The 15818-nt window shown below is 41.4% G+C and overlaps 1 pseudogene; it reads right to left on the bottom strand.

Annotated features, from left to right (window-relative positions):
- Positions 1-6361, bottom strand: part of LOC111972876 (protein PALS1-like) — a 28684-nt pseudogene extending 22323 nt beyond the window's left edge.
- Between the last annotated feature and the right edge of the window lie 9457 nt (positions 6362-15818).

Raw genomic sequence — 15818 nt, 5'->3', positions numbered from 1 at the left:
AATCAGCATCTGTAGCAACAAAAAATAATCCTAACAAAAGAAAATAATAAAAACCTTAGTGTAACAACAGTTTTAGTAAGTAATACTGAAGTTGTGCACAATTATCAGTTTCTATTTAGGTTTATGTCGCCCATTCATTGTCAGTCAGAGACCCAAAAGTAGGACCCAAAAGCATAATCAGTGCTCTAACTCCCCCTTGCGCTGGTCTGGAGCAATGAAGTGGTGACGCAGGGTACCGTGCTAAACCACAAATGATCTCTAAGTCCCGTGGCATAAACTCACAATTTTTAAAGGAGGAACCACTGTACCTTTGCTTTCTTGGGTACAGGAACAATGGTGGACATCTTCAAGCAAGTGGGGACAGCAGACAGGGATAGGGCGAGATTGAATATGTTCGTAAACACTTCAGCCAGCTGCTCTGTGCATGCTCTGAGGACGCGGCATGGGATGCTGCCTTGCGAGGGTTAACATGCTTAAATGTCTTACTCATGTCAGCCACGGAAAATGAGAGCCCACAATACTTGGTAGTGGGCCGCATCGGTGGCATTGTGTTATCCTCAAAGCGGGTGAAGATGGTGTTTAGCTTGTCCGGAAGTAAGATGTCGGTGTCTGTGACGTGACTGGTTTTCCCTTTGTAGTCTGTGATTGTCTGTAGACCCTGCCACATACGTCTCGTGTCTGAGCCGTTGAATTGGACTCCACTTTGTCTCTATACTGATGTTTTACCTGTTTCATTGCCTTACGGAGGGAATAACTACACTGTTTGTATTCTGTCATATTCCCAGTCACCTTGCCATGCTTAAATGCAGTGGTTTGCGATTTCAGTTTTGTACGAATGCTGCCATCAATCCACAGTTTCTGGTTAGGGTAGGTTTTAATAGTCACATTGGGTGCAACATCTCCTATACACTTCCGGATGAACTCAGTCATCCTATCCCTGTATTCGTCAATGTTATTCTCAGAGGCTACCTGGAAAATATCCCAGTCCGCGTGATCAAAACAATCTTGAAGCATGGATTCCGATTAGTCAACCTTAGCACTTGTACTTCCTGTTTGAGTTTCTGCTTATAGGAAGGCAGGAGCATAATGAAGTCGTGATCAGATTTGCCGAAGGGAGGGCGGGGGAGGGCCTAGTAGGTATTTTGAAAAGTTGAGTAGCAGTGGTCCAATGTTTTACCAGCGCGAGTACTACAGTCAATGTGTTGGTAGAACTTCTGTAGAGTTTTCCTCAAATTTGCTTTGTTAAAATCCCCAACTACAATAAATGCGGTCTCAGGACATGTGGTTTCCAGTTTGCATAAAGTCCAGTGTAGTTCTTTGAGGGCCGTCATGTTATCAGCTTGAGGGGGAATATACACGGCTGTGACTATAACTGAAGAGAATTCTCTTGGGAGGTAATGCGGTCGGTATTTGATTGTGAGGTATTCTAGGTCGGGTGAACAAAAGGACTTGAGTTTCTGTATGTTAACACAATTACACCATGAGTAGTTAATCATGAAACATACACCCCTGCCTTTCTTCTTCCCGGAGAGTTCTTAATTCCTGTCTGCGCGATGTACTGAGAATCCAGATGGATGTACGTACAGAGATAGAATATCTCGAGAGAGCCATGTTTCCGTGAAACTGAGTATGTTACAATCCCTGATGTCTCTCTGGAAGGAGATCCTCACCCTGAGCTCGTCTACTTTATTATCGAAAGACTGAACATTAGCGAGTAATATACTCGGAAGCGGTGGATGGTGTGCACGCCTCCTGAGTCGGACTAGTCCACTCCAAATACCTCTTCTCCGCCAGCGGTGTTTTGGAGCAGCCTCTGGAATAAGTTAAATTGCCCTGGGGGGTACGATCAAAGGATACAATTCAGGACAGTTGTACTGCTGGTCGTAATGCTGGTGAGTTACCACCGCTCTGATATCCAAAAGTTATTTCCGGCTGTATGTAATAACACAAACAATTCTGGGGTAATAATGTAAGAAATAACAAAACAAAAAAAAATACTGCAAAGTTGCTTAGGAGCTAGAATCAGAGCCGCCATATCTATCAGCGCCATCTTATACCACCTTCATATGATTTACAATCACCCTCCAATGAAACAGATATATTTCAGGCCTACATGTGCAATGCCAGAATGAGAATACCTCTGAAAAATTGACTTCCAAACAGAAGTGTTTCACTCCAAATGGATCCATCCTCTTTACCAGAGGTGAGGGGAGGGAGTGACTTCCATGTGACTAAATGGAGGGAGCCTTTCCATTGACATTCACTGTTAATCTCCCATCCTCACTCCATCAATGACCCTGGCTCAGCCCTTTCCTTGCACACTGTTCTGACTCCTTTGTTTCACAGAATCATTATGATAGTTCCCAACACCTCTATTGTTCTTCTCACAGAGGTACCCCTCCCCCTCTTTACCCCATCCCCTCTCACCCTCGCCTCCCCCTCCCTTCATTAACTCATGACTCTACTCACCCGCAGCCGTGTCCCCACCAGGCAGGGGGCTCCCATCCTTGGTCTCCTTGCCTGCCTCAGGCGCTTCGAACGTAGGGTTGTCGATACCCGTCTTGGCTGGGTTCTGGGCCAACTTCTTGAGCCTGAGCGAGGCATTGAGATCGATTTCATGCTTCCCTTTGTTGGCATCCTCCTCCCGCTTCCTCCTCAGCTCTTCCTGGTACTGCTGCATCCTCTCCATCTGGGCGCTGCAGCGGGAACCCTGCACCATGCTGCTAACAGTCCCCACCACCCTGTCCCCAGGGGGGAAATCCACAGCCCTCTCTCTCTGCTGCAACTTGGCTCCACTCCCAGGACCCTCCGTGCCATTTACAGGCCCCATTGGGTCCTCTGTTACATATCCGGGTCCTCCGTTCTGGTGAGAAGTGATCATCCCTGCTCCGGGAGCCTGACCCTGGCCTACACCTGTGTGTGTTGATAGGGCAATGTCCACTATGAAGGCCTGAGGCTAGGACTCTTCACTGCAGCAGGGGCCATAGCACTTCAACTGGGACAGTTGTCTTCAGGTGGTGAGCAGGTTCTGAAATGCATAAGCAGGGTTAGGATGGAGCAGCTACATTACCACTGTTCTAGTCTTGTGAAACATAATGTGAAGTCTTGTGATAGCTAGCTAGCTAGGCCTATGAAATGTGATGAGACTTCCACCGTTTACCTCCTTCTTATCAAATGTACACTATTCATTATTACAGTCACAATATATTGGTTATGTACTCCAGGGGTCTCAGTAGACGATACAGTACGCGGTCGTGGGCCGCAGCTGTCATAGTAAATGCTGTGTACTGCATCGTCTACTGTTTCTGCCGATTTTGAAGGCAAAGAATTACACCACAGCCCTCCGGACCTTACTACCAGAACCAAGGCAAAGAATTACACCACAGCCCTCCGGACCTTACTACCAGAACCAAGGCAAAGAAATACACCACAGCCCTTCGGACCTTACTACCAGAACCAAGGCAAAGAAATACACCACAGCCCTCCAGACCTTACTACCAGAACCAAGGCAAAGAAATAGACCACAGCCCTCCGGACCTTACTACCGGAACCAAGGCACAGCAACACACCACAGCCCTCCGGACCTCGGTGAACACATAATTTGGCCCCTGGGCAAAATGAGTTTGAGAGGCCTGATATACACTATTCATACAGTACTTTAACATGTCCTGATGTTAAATTTTGCACATGGTACATTAGTCCAATATATTTACGCCTAAAGGTCCAGACAGTAATAACCAACCTGGTTACCTCACCCTGATCTTTGATGACCTATCACATCTAGTATATACCTTACTAGTAGAACCACCTAGTATATACATTACTACCAGAACCACCTACTATATACCTAACCACCATTTTATCCTCCCCCCTCCTAGTTTACAATCAACAGAAGAGCTAATCTAACTCCTCACACGGCAACCTCCCTGGCCTGCCCTCACTTTCCTGCTGCAATCCCTTGAGTCCAGCAGGCCCATCCACCCCTTTGTCTGTCACTCTGTCCCCACCTGTCCTAGCCTGAATATCTCTCTGTCATCTAATACCCCCCCCACCACTTACATCTCTGCTCCCTGGGTCCTTCAGGCTGATTCTATTCATCTACAGCCAAAATAGGGATATAAAATGTGACAGGAAGTGCATCATAATGCATTCAACCAGAACCGGTATATTACGAGTATACAACCAACCTGATCTGCCATTGCTGCTGTGGATTACAATCTATTTTAAGGATGTTACCCAGTATTCATCTGGATTAACCAACTATACGATTGTTTGACTATTAGATGTTCACTAGGGAAATAAAGTGAGCTGGTGTGTATACTCAAGGGCAACTGAACTTGCAAGTTTTTTTTTTAAAGGCCAAATTGTATAATTTTTTCTTTCTTCAGAAAGAGACAAAGGATGAGGAGCAAGCGTTTTTTTTGTGTGAGGATTATATGCATTTCAAGATGCAAGGAAAACATTCTCACAAAGGTGAAGTTTTGTCTGGTTAGGGACAGTAGAATGGAGAAGCAAAAGGCTAGGAATGTTACTCAGGGAGTGTATGGGGTGTTTCAATAGACAAACATCAGCTGGCTCTCAAAATGTCCACCCCACCCAATCAAGACCCAGTCAGACCTGATGCTGCAGGGGAACTGGAAAACACAACAAATTAAGCAAAACAGCACTGTCAAGAACTAACATGAATGACAAAGGAACCTCAGTAAAATGGCTTGAACAGGAAATAACATGAGCATGTCATCAATGTAAAAATTCAAGATTTCTTTGGGGCCGTTGTCAGCTTTTCTTGGACAGACACCTCTGAAGTTCCTTCTGTCAGAGAGAGGCAGCCAGCCACGACAAACACACATGGCAACCCTAACCCCTTCACCCCCGGTACCAGCTAATCATGTCTGGCAGGTCTACTCTCTCCCCCTCCTCCCCCCTAATACCCTAGCTCTCTTCTCCCCCTCCCGTATCTGGGCATTTAGCACTGTTTAGAGCACAGCGAGGCTGACAAACAGTACAGACAGCCACAGTGAGCCACCAACACCATCTGCTTCTCTCCTGTGGGTTTGGTTAAGCCTGGGGAGGAAGAATCTCATGGTCTAATGTAGTCCTCCAGGCTTCAGCTCTGTCAGCAGCATGACACTGAGTAGAGACCATGGGAGCTGGCATTGGTTCTGATGAGATTACTTTGTGTGAATTAAGCTTTGAACGTACACACACACACACACACACACACACACACACACAGCCACTTACATGCATATGCAGGCGAGCACACACACACACGCGCGCATACACACCCTTTGTGGGGGTAACTTTATCCTAAATGTAGGCATACATTTGATTATCTTCACTCATATAATTTATAAGTGTAGAATATGAGTTCACCAACAGTAGGCCCTAGACTAGACCGCATGGCTCTGGGCTCATCTGTGGCCGTAATTACACTAGCTCCTAGCTAACTGATTAATTGAGGAGGACGTTGATAAGAGGGGCTCCTTTGGGAAAACAGGTTCAAATTGGTGGCTAATTAAATACTGTTACTTACAGCTGGTGGCTAGGCTACTTGTCAGAGTGACTAATCACTCATGCCCCGGAGTCAATTGTTTAAGTCTGTTTTAAATGGCTTTAAATGTCAGGTGGACTCATGAGTCAAAAGGGTGCTGAAAAAGGAAAGGTTTTCAACTTTGGCCTCTGAAATGTAGATACGTAGAAATGTATCTATATAATTAATTTAGGCTACAGAAGAACAGCCATGTTTTCATAGTTAAAATAAGTCATTCTTAGAATTACTTCCGACAACCGAGAGCTTTCACTGCTGGCTAAAGCTATTATTAAATGTCTATTCAACATGTTCAAATAGCGGGGCTACTACAGGAAGCAAAAGGTTCTCCTTCCATGGATAGCAGCACTACAACAAATATAGCCTCACATTGGAGTGCAGATCTGTCCTGTTTCAATTGTGATAAACATCAACTTTAACGTGTGAAATACAGCACAATTTGATATAAGTTAAATTGATGCAGTTGTAGGCTTGTGATTTTGGTGTTTGTGATTGCTTTAATAGAAAAGTTTGAATACCAACCACGAGATGGTCATTACACACACAAAGAGTGCACTGATACTGTTGGCGAACTTAGTATTCAATGAATGTTTCTAGACGATAGGATCGGACTCAACCGTCTTAATAATTCTAAGAAGTCTACTCACCGCTTCCAAGTCTTAAAAAAAAAAGTAATCCCGTAATACGCAATGGTTCTAAAATACCTGTTCTATTGCCCACATAAGATGTTCAAGATGAGCGTTGGCGTATCCTCTTTATTCTTCTTGCTGGTTGATCGTACTTAGCGGGTCTGTGGTGAGTTGGGACAGCTTGCATCATTGCAGTGTAACTGCGCATGATGTTTGAGCATCTCCCAGGCAACTCCACGGCGCCAATTAGTTTACCATGTCAATGGTCATGAGCGACAGTGTTTGTCTTTCAATAGCATGTGATAACTTCACATCCTATTACACAAATAGTGAAGTACTTTTAGCTGGATATACAAAGCCAATATAAAGGATAAATTTTTTTTTTTAAACACGACTTTGGTCAGAATTAGTGGAGTTATGGAGAATAGACTGTACAGTGTGCACCTCACGATCATATGTGACTAGTAGAATGATAGTTACTTCACCTGCCGTGCGCATTAAAAGTTCATTAAAAAAAGGACGCAATTAACCCTAAAATTGACAAGGGATCAAAAATGTCATAATTTCGAAAACATTTTTCTATCCTTCTGAAATGTAAGGACTTTGTCTTGTTACCGACATAAAACTATTTACCATGATTTATGTGTTAATATGGAGAAATGAAAAACAATACATCTTGCATAGGCCTACAACCCTGTTAGCAATGAGCATTCTGGAGTCCGTCATCCCGCCAGGGTGGTCGCGGGTGCGACAGCTTTTTTGCCCATCGCCTCACCGCCCACGTACACTAGGGGGCGGCACTCCTGACAAAGCCAGAAAACCAGGCTGTGGTCTTGTGAAACAGTGGATGTAACGAGTCTAGCTAGCTAAAACCTTACAAAAAAGATTGCCGTTTTTAAACTGCAGCAAAAAGTGCAGTAACTACAGTTGATGGTAGTATTTTGGACACAAGCATTTCAGAATAACTGCAGTGTACTTGTTCTCAACTAGCCTACCTGGTTAAATAAAGGTGAAATAAATAAAAACTGCTGTTGAACTGCAGTTATACTGCACTCTAAATGCACGTCAAAATAAGTGTATTATTTGATATTTGATATTTGCCATGCATTGCAGTTGAAGTAACGTAGCTAGCTAACTATTTTCTTGTTCGTTGTGTAGTGGATTATAAAAATACCTGTATGCCTATGGATGTCGCTAGCTATTTAGCCGATCTGTGTATGGACCCTAAAACGTTTGGTATAAATATGAGTTCAGAACAGTGGTTTTAATTGCTTCCACCAGTTAATCATTAATCCCCAAGAAATTGCAGAAAATGACTGTTACACACATGACTGTTACACACATGACTGTTACACACATGACTGTTACACCCATGACTGTTACACCCATGACTGTTACACACATGACTGTACACACTATGACTGTTACACCATGACGTTACACCATGACTGTCACACATGACTGTTACACACATGACTGTTACACACATGACTGTTACACCCATGACTGTTACACACATGACTGTTACACACATGACTGTTACATGTCAATCTTATAAAATCAACATTAGCTAGCTAACTATGAACCTCAGCTATCAAGGCCGGTTGTATTGACTTTAAATGGCATCAATGAAGCCTATGGATTGAGGAGTATATAATTGAACTTTATTGTGCCAAGGATGCAAGTCATATATACATGTAGTTATTTCCAAGCATGAGTTCCCCCACATTGTAGCCTGTACATTGAATATATTCACTGATCATGTACTCTACGTTGGCAAATAAAGGTGTGGTTCAGGTATGAATGTCTGTGAGACATTCTTTTTCAGTCATATCCAATACCAGGAGTATCAAACTCCAGTGTTTGAATGATGCTGTGTCTGCATGTATGTCTTACAATTATACACTTCAACAGTGTTTACCAATCGTGGTCCTGGGACATCAATGGTTACACATTGAACTCTGCAATAGACTGGAACACATGATTTAACTAGTTAAAGGCTGATTTGTAATTCATATATACAGAACCATAATTTTAAAAAACAGTACACTACACTTCTTATGCATCATGTAAACACTCTAAAACAGGTGCATCTCAATATCTAATTTCCTCAATCTCCATTGATCTGAGGACACAGGATAGGTGTAGTATTTCATCAAATGAGAGACTTAATTTCAACCAGCAGAGAATGAGAACCAATTCCAGTAGAGAATTCTTTACTAAAAGAAGTTCATTATCCAAGTGTTATAAATACATAATACATGCATTATAAATATTATAATATTATATTATGAATACAAGTTCAATCTGTACTTCAATGCACGTCTGGTGTGCACTATAAAAACAGAGGAAAAAAGACGAGGTGTGAGAAAGAGTGTCAAAGACAGGAAGGGAAAGAGATAAGAACAGAGGAGCAGGGATGACAGCATATGATTAATGACTTACAGTGATACTAGGGAAGAACGCATATGATTAATGACTTACAGTGATACTAGGGAAGAACACATATGATTAATGACTTTTACAGTGATACCTAGGGAAGAACACATATGATTAATGACTTACAGTGATACTAGGGAAGAACACATATGATTAATGACTTACAGTGATACTAGGGAAGAACACATATGATTAATGACTTACAGTGATACTAGGGAAGAACGCATATGATTAATGACTTACAGTGATACTAGGGAAGAACGCATATGATTCATGAATTACAGTGATACTAGGGAAGAACACATATGATTAATGACTTACAGTGATACTAGGGAAGAACACATATGATTAATGACTTACAGTGATACTAGGGAAGAACGCATATGATTAATGACTTACAGTGATACTAGGGAAGAACACATATGATTAATGACTTACAGTGATACGAGGGAAGAACGCATATGATTCATGACTTACAGTGATACTAGGGAAGAACACATATGATTAATGACTTACAGTGATACTAGGGAAGAACGCATATGATTCATGACTTACAGTGATACTAGGGAAGAACACATATGATTAATGAATTACAGTGATACTAGGGAAGAACACATATGATTAATGACTTACAGTGATACTAGGGAAGAACACATATGATTAATGACTTACAGTGTCTAGGGAAGAACACATATGATTAATGACTTACAGTGATACTAGGGAAGAACGCATAGATTAATGACTTACAGTGATACTAGGGAAGAACGCATATGATTCATGAATTACAGTGATACTAGGGAAGAACACATATGATTAATGAATACAGTGATACTAGGGAAAGAACACATATGATTAATGACTTACAGTGATACTAGGGAAGAACACATATGATTAATGACTTACAGTGCTACTAGGGAAGAAACGCATATGAATTAATGAATTACAGTGATACTAGGGAAGAACGCATATGATTAATGACTTACAGTGATACTAGGGAAGAACGCATATGATTAATGAATTACAGTGCTACTAAACTTCATATTCTCAGGTCCTCAAAGTTGCATAAGTGTGTCTCTAACGGTGTCTCCTAACCAGCCTCGGGCCCCCAGTTGGAGGAAGTGGCGATGACGGGACTGGGGGGGTTGGCATTGTCTCTCACATCAAAAAATACCTACGGATGACAGACAGATGGAGAGAGAGAATAAAATACAAAAAGGATTAATCATGCTAACACTGCCAGTCATCATAATCATCAGGAGGTGAAATGCACTCTGGGACTGCTACATACAGTGGGGAGTGGGGAGAACCCACTGTCAAATACTTGTCATGCAATAAAATGCAAATTTATACTTAAAAATCATACAATGTGATTTTCTGGATTTTTGTTTTAGATTCCGTCTCTCACAGTTGAAGTGTACCTATGATAAAAATTACAGACCTCTACATGCTTTGTAAGTAGGAAAACCTGCAAAATCGGCAGTGTATCAAATACTTGTTCTCCCCACTGTATCTATCTGTAGTTCAATGTAAAGCATCTTTTTAATAATACTTCCTGTTGACCCCGACCAAGTGACCTCTCACCTCTGATCATGCTGTGCCCTCTGTGTCAGGCAGTTCAGAAGCGGTTCACCGACACAGCTGATATAACCTAGACCAGGTATTCCCAAACTGGAGCAATGCCATCAGAGGTACGCCAAATAAAAATGTGATTCACATTTTTTTTAAATATAGATCATATTTTTTCTTCTTCTTCACATTTTCAAACAGTCCATTTATATTTTTCCAACGAGGCTATACATTTGGGTGAGTTTTTTTTTTTAAATCGCCTGAGTAACCTCATTTCACTGCTAAAAATACAATTAAACCATCTAGTGTTCAGCGAAATAACAACACTGTCAAATACAGGTACCCTAGGTGATGTTTTTTCTCGCCTGAATGATCTGAATCTAGGATTACAGGGACTCTCGGCAACTATGTTCAATGTGCGAGACAAAATTGAGGCTATGGTTAAGAAGTTCTTCTCTGTCTGCAATAACAAGGACAACACACAGGTCTTTCCATCATTGTATGATTTTTTGTGTGCAACTGAACTCAAGATTACGGACAATGTCAAATGTGATATAGCGAAGCACCTGAGTGAGTTGGGTGTGCAATTATGCAGGTACTTATTCAATGTTATTGCCCTACTTGCAGGCTTCTCACACAGTTCAATGGCGACAAACGTGGCAGTAATCAAATAAGTAACATATATCCACTAGGTGTACAAAACATTAAGGACACCTTTCTAATACGCTACAAGGTATCGAAAGCGTTCCACAGTGATGCTGGCCCATGTTGACGCCAATGCTTCCCACAGTTGTGTCAAGTTTGCTGGATGTCCTTTGGGTGGTGCACCATTCTTGATACACACAGGAAACTGTTGAGCGTGAAAAACCCAGCAGCACTTCAGTTCTTGATACAAACCAGTGCGCCTGGCACCTACTACCATACCCCGTTCAAAGACACTTAAATATTTTGTCTTCCCGTTCACCCTCTGAAAGGCACACATACCCAATCCATGTGTCAATTGTCTCAAGACTTAGAAATCCTTCTTTAACTTGCCTCCTCCCCTTCATCTACACTGATTGAAGTGGATTTATAAGGGACATCTATAAGGGATCATAGCTTTCACCTGGATTAGCCTGGTCAGTCTATGTCATGGAAATAGTAGGTGTCCTTAATGTTTTGTATACTCAGTCACAGGAGGCTGGTGGCACCTTAATTGGGGAGGATGGGCTCGTGGTAACAACTGGAGCGGAATTAGTGTAATGGTATCAAATACATCAAACACATGGTTTCCATTTCCATTTGCTCTGTTCCGGCCATTATTATGAGCCGTCCTCCCCTCAGCAGCCCCCAGTGTACTCAGTGTATAACATACTAATATAAAAATACAAAATAAACAAAATCAAGTACAAGAGGCATGCAGATAAAAGAAAATAAGATACAAATAAAAATAATATATAAAAAAATGGCCTATAGGGATATAGTAGGACATTGTTTTCCCATGTGCATAGTGAGTGTAATAACAGCATCATTTTTTTTTGAAAGTATATACATGAGAAGTGAAATATGGTGACATAACTACTGCATTGGTCCTGTAGACAAAACTGATTTCAGTGTGTACAGAATATGACTAAATGGTAAGTGTGTGGTAGGGTGCAGGAGTCAGCCCAGGGTTCAGCTGTTGGAACAGCTCTGTGGCTTGCGGGTAGAGGCTGGTTTTGAGACAGGTGGTCCGAGACTTGACATTGACACTCACTGCAGCGGATCCCTTTCCTCTGTGCGCCTCAGCCTCCCGCCTCCAGCCTCCAGCCTCCCCCCTCAACCATGGCATCCCGGGTTGCGGAGTTCTTCAGAATGGCTCCTATACACAAAGAAAGAACATTGAGTTACATTTGAATCGTACATGGTCTTACACATGAGTTTAAGAATTAACTTAAAATGTAGAGAAAACAAGTGTAACACATTTCATAATATCAAAACTTACTGTGAAGAATGGTCTTCAGAAACAAGTGTCTGAAACAGGCCTTATCCCCTGCCCCAGTCCAGGTTGTGGTGATCGCAAGACTGTTTGACAGAATGCAAGGTAGTATCCGCCAAACAGCAATTGGAAGGAAAGGTTTTGCTATCTGGGTTAAGCCTGTCGCATGCTTCCCAGTTGGAACAGTTAACAAATACAGTGCTTTCGGAAAGTATTCAGACCCCTTGACTTGTTCCACATTTTGTTACGTTACAACGTTATTCTAAAATTGATTAAATATAGCTTATATTTCAGCAATCTACACACAATACCCCATAATGACAAAGTGAAAACAGGCTTTTAGAAATTTTTGCAAATTAATAAAACCAAAAAAACATACATTATTTACATAAGTATTTAGACCATTTGCTATGAAACTCGAAATTGAGCTCAAGTGCATCCTGTTTCCATTGATCATCCTTGAGAGGTTTCTACAACTTGATTGGAGTCCACCGGTGGTAAATTCAATTGATTGGACATAACTTGTAAAGGCACACACCTGTCTATATAAGGTCAGCTGACAGTGCATGTCAGAGCAAAAACCAAGCCATGAGGTCCAAGAAATTGTCCGTAGAGTTCCGACAGGATTGTGTTGAGGCACAGATCTGGGGAAGGGTACAAAAGAATTCTGTAGCATTGAAGGTCCAGAAGAACACAGTGGCCTCCATCATTCTTAAATGGAAGAGATGTGGTACCACCAAGGCTCTTCCTAGAGCTGGCCGTCCGGCCAAACTGAGCAATCGGGGGAGAAGGGCCTTGGTCAGGGAGGTGACCAAGAACTCAATGGTCACTCTGACAAAGCTCTAGAGGTCCTCTGTGGAGATGGGAGAACCTTCCAGAAGGACAACCATTTCTGCAGCACTCCACCAATCAGGCCTTTATGGTAGAGTGGCCAGACAGATGCCACTCCTCAGTAAAAGGCACATGACAGTCCGCTTGGAGTTTGCCAAAAGGCACCTAAAGACCCAGACCATGAGAAACAAGATTCTCTGGTCCGATGAAACTAAGATTGAACTCTTTGGTCTGAATGCCAAGCGTCACATCTGGAGGAAACCTGGCACCATCCCTACTGTGAAGCATGGTGGTGGCAGCATCATGGTGGTGGCAGCATCATGCTGTGGGGATGTTTTTCAGAGGCAGGGACTGGGAGACTAGTCAGGATCGAGGCAAAGATGAACGGAGCAAAGTACAGAGAGGTCCTTGATGAAAACCTGCTCCAGAGCACTCAGGACCTCAGACTGGGGAGAAGGTTCACCTTCCAACAGGACAACGACACTAAGCACACAGCCAAGACAACGCCGGAGTGGCTTCGGGACAAATTAGCAAACATTTCTGAAAACCTGTTTTTGCTTTGTCATTATGGGTTATTGTGTGTAGATTGAAGAGGGATTTTTTGTTTGTTTTTTGAATAGATTTTAGAATAAGGCTGTAATGTCACAAAATGTGGTAAAAGTCAAGGGATCTGAATACTTACAGAAGGCACTGTATATTATAACAACATTTTGTGACGTTTTGGTGTTCGGCAGTTTTTTTCAGCTGTTGGAGCGCACAATATTTTTTCTTGAGGCAAGTCGAAGTTCGGTAGCCGAAGTCTATGCATCTTTGTGGGTGATTGTACTACTCCTAGTAGGAGTGGAAACTATGTACGGGATTCTTGTCATTCAACAAGAGATAATACATTTTATGCAAATTCTTTCATTAGTTAGTCGTAAAATTTTGCATGAATTGGTACCATTGGAAAGAAAACACTTTGAAGTTTGTAGAAATGTTAAAATAATGTAGGAGAATATAACACAATAGATATGGTAGGAGAAAATCCAAAGAAAAACCAACATGATTTTTTTTTGAGAGACCATCCTCTTACAATGGCAAGTATAAGGTCATACTGAAAATGAACTCCCTTCATTGAACTCCCTTCAATGAACTCCCTTCCCTCCCACAGGGTGTCAGCAGTCTATGTTCAAGGTTTCAGGCTTGTAATTTCAAAAACGAATAAGAAATATCCGTTTTAGTACAGGGACACAGTCTTGGAAATTCGTGTTTGCGCGCGCCATGAAGAGAGGACGCACCTGCTAAAATCAGAATCCTATTGAACATACTTCTTTCTGTAAGAAATATTATAGTTTGATTACATTTTAGAGTATCTGAGGAGTAAATGTAAACTTATTTGACTTGATGAAACAAAGTTGAGGGATAGATTTTCGGATTCCTTTCTCAGCATGTTGAACGAGTGGATTACTAAAATCGATGGCTCCAACTAAACAGACTTTTTGGGATATAAAGAAGGATTTTATCTAACAAAACAACACTACATGTTATAGATTGGACCTTTTGGATGACAAATCAGAGGAAGATTTTCAAAAAGTAAGCAAATATTTAATCGCTATTTGTGAATTTATGAAACCTGTGCTGGTGGAAAAATATTTTGATGTGGGGTGCCGTCCTCAAACAATCGCATGGCATGTTTTCGCTGTAATAGCTACTGTAAATCGGAGAATGCAGTTAGATTAACAAGAATTTAAGCTTTCAACCGATATAAGACACTTACTGTATATGTACCGAAATGTTTAACATACATAATATTTATGATTATTTATTTGAATTGCGCACCCTCCAGCTTCACCGGAAGTTGGGACGCCTAGGCAATGCCATAAAAGTCTGATTGCATCGGTGACCATATTGTTGGCAACTTAGATTGTACCGGTATCAAAATATCTGTTCAACATCACATTTGACTATACATGTGTGGGAAAAAAAGAAGCTTATTTTGGGGAGCTCAAACCATTGGCTTGTGTTACAAAAGGTTAACGAAAATAAAAAAGTCTTACTTCTTGACAGTGTCTCTTTGCAATCATTACCAATTTGGAGTAAAAAGAATGACCCTAGTTGGCGCTTCTAAGCTAACAAATATGTTACTTTAGGGTTAATGATTCTAGGGACAGTCAGACAGCGGCATCTGCACAGTATCTGTTTGCTTACACACATCTTCAGTATTTTCAACTCTATTTTCTATGAGGGTAATCCACTCTAATCTCTCAGTGACATTTATACATACATACGTATGTATACATAACCTCTTTATGTATACATAACCTCTTTGTGTATACATAACCTCTTTGTGTATACATAACATCTTTGTGTACACATAACCTCTTTGTGTATACATAACCTCTTTGTGTATACATGACCTCTGTGTATACATAACCTCTTTGTGTATACATAACCTCTTTGTGTATACATAACCTCTTTCTGTATACATAACCTCTTTATGTATACATAACCTCGTTGTGTAAACATAACCTCTTTCTCTCTTCAGGGTTTGATCTTTCAATGGCCTATTGGCTTCTTCACGTAGGCTACCTCAAGATGCAGGAATTTAAGGGTTAAAGGCCCATGTTCATAATAGCATTGCTGATCTAGGATTTAATTTCTTATTTTATTTAACCTCTATTTAACTAGGCAAGTCAGTTAAGAACACATTCTTATTTACAACCCTGTCTATTCAATATAATGTAAAAAGGCAGCAGTCCTACTCTGAGCCACTTTATGAAAACAGGAACTGGTCATAAACTTGATCATGTTATTGGATCACCCTCAAACAAGGTGCATCAAAGAACAAAAATCACATTTTTTTTCC

The sequence above is a fragment of the Salvelinus sp. IW2-2015 genome, linkage group LG14 (assembly GCF_002910315.2).
Source record: "Salvelinus sp. IW2-2015 linkage group LG14, ASM291031v2, whole genome shotgun sequence".
NCBI lineage: Eukaryota > Metazoa > Chordata > Actinopteri > Salmoniformes > Salmonidae > Salvelinus > Salvelinus sp. IW2-2015.
The sequence above is the reverse complement of the archived record's forward strand: the minus strand, read 5'-3'. Positions and strand labels throughout refer to the sequence as shown.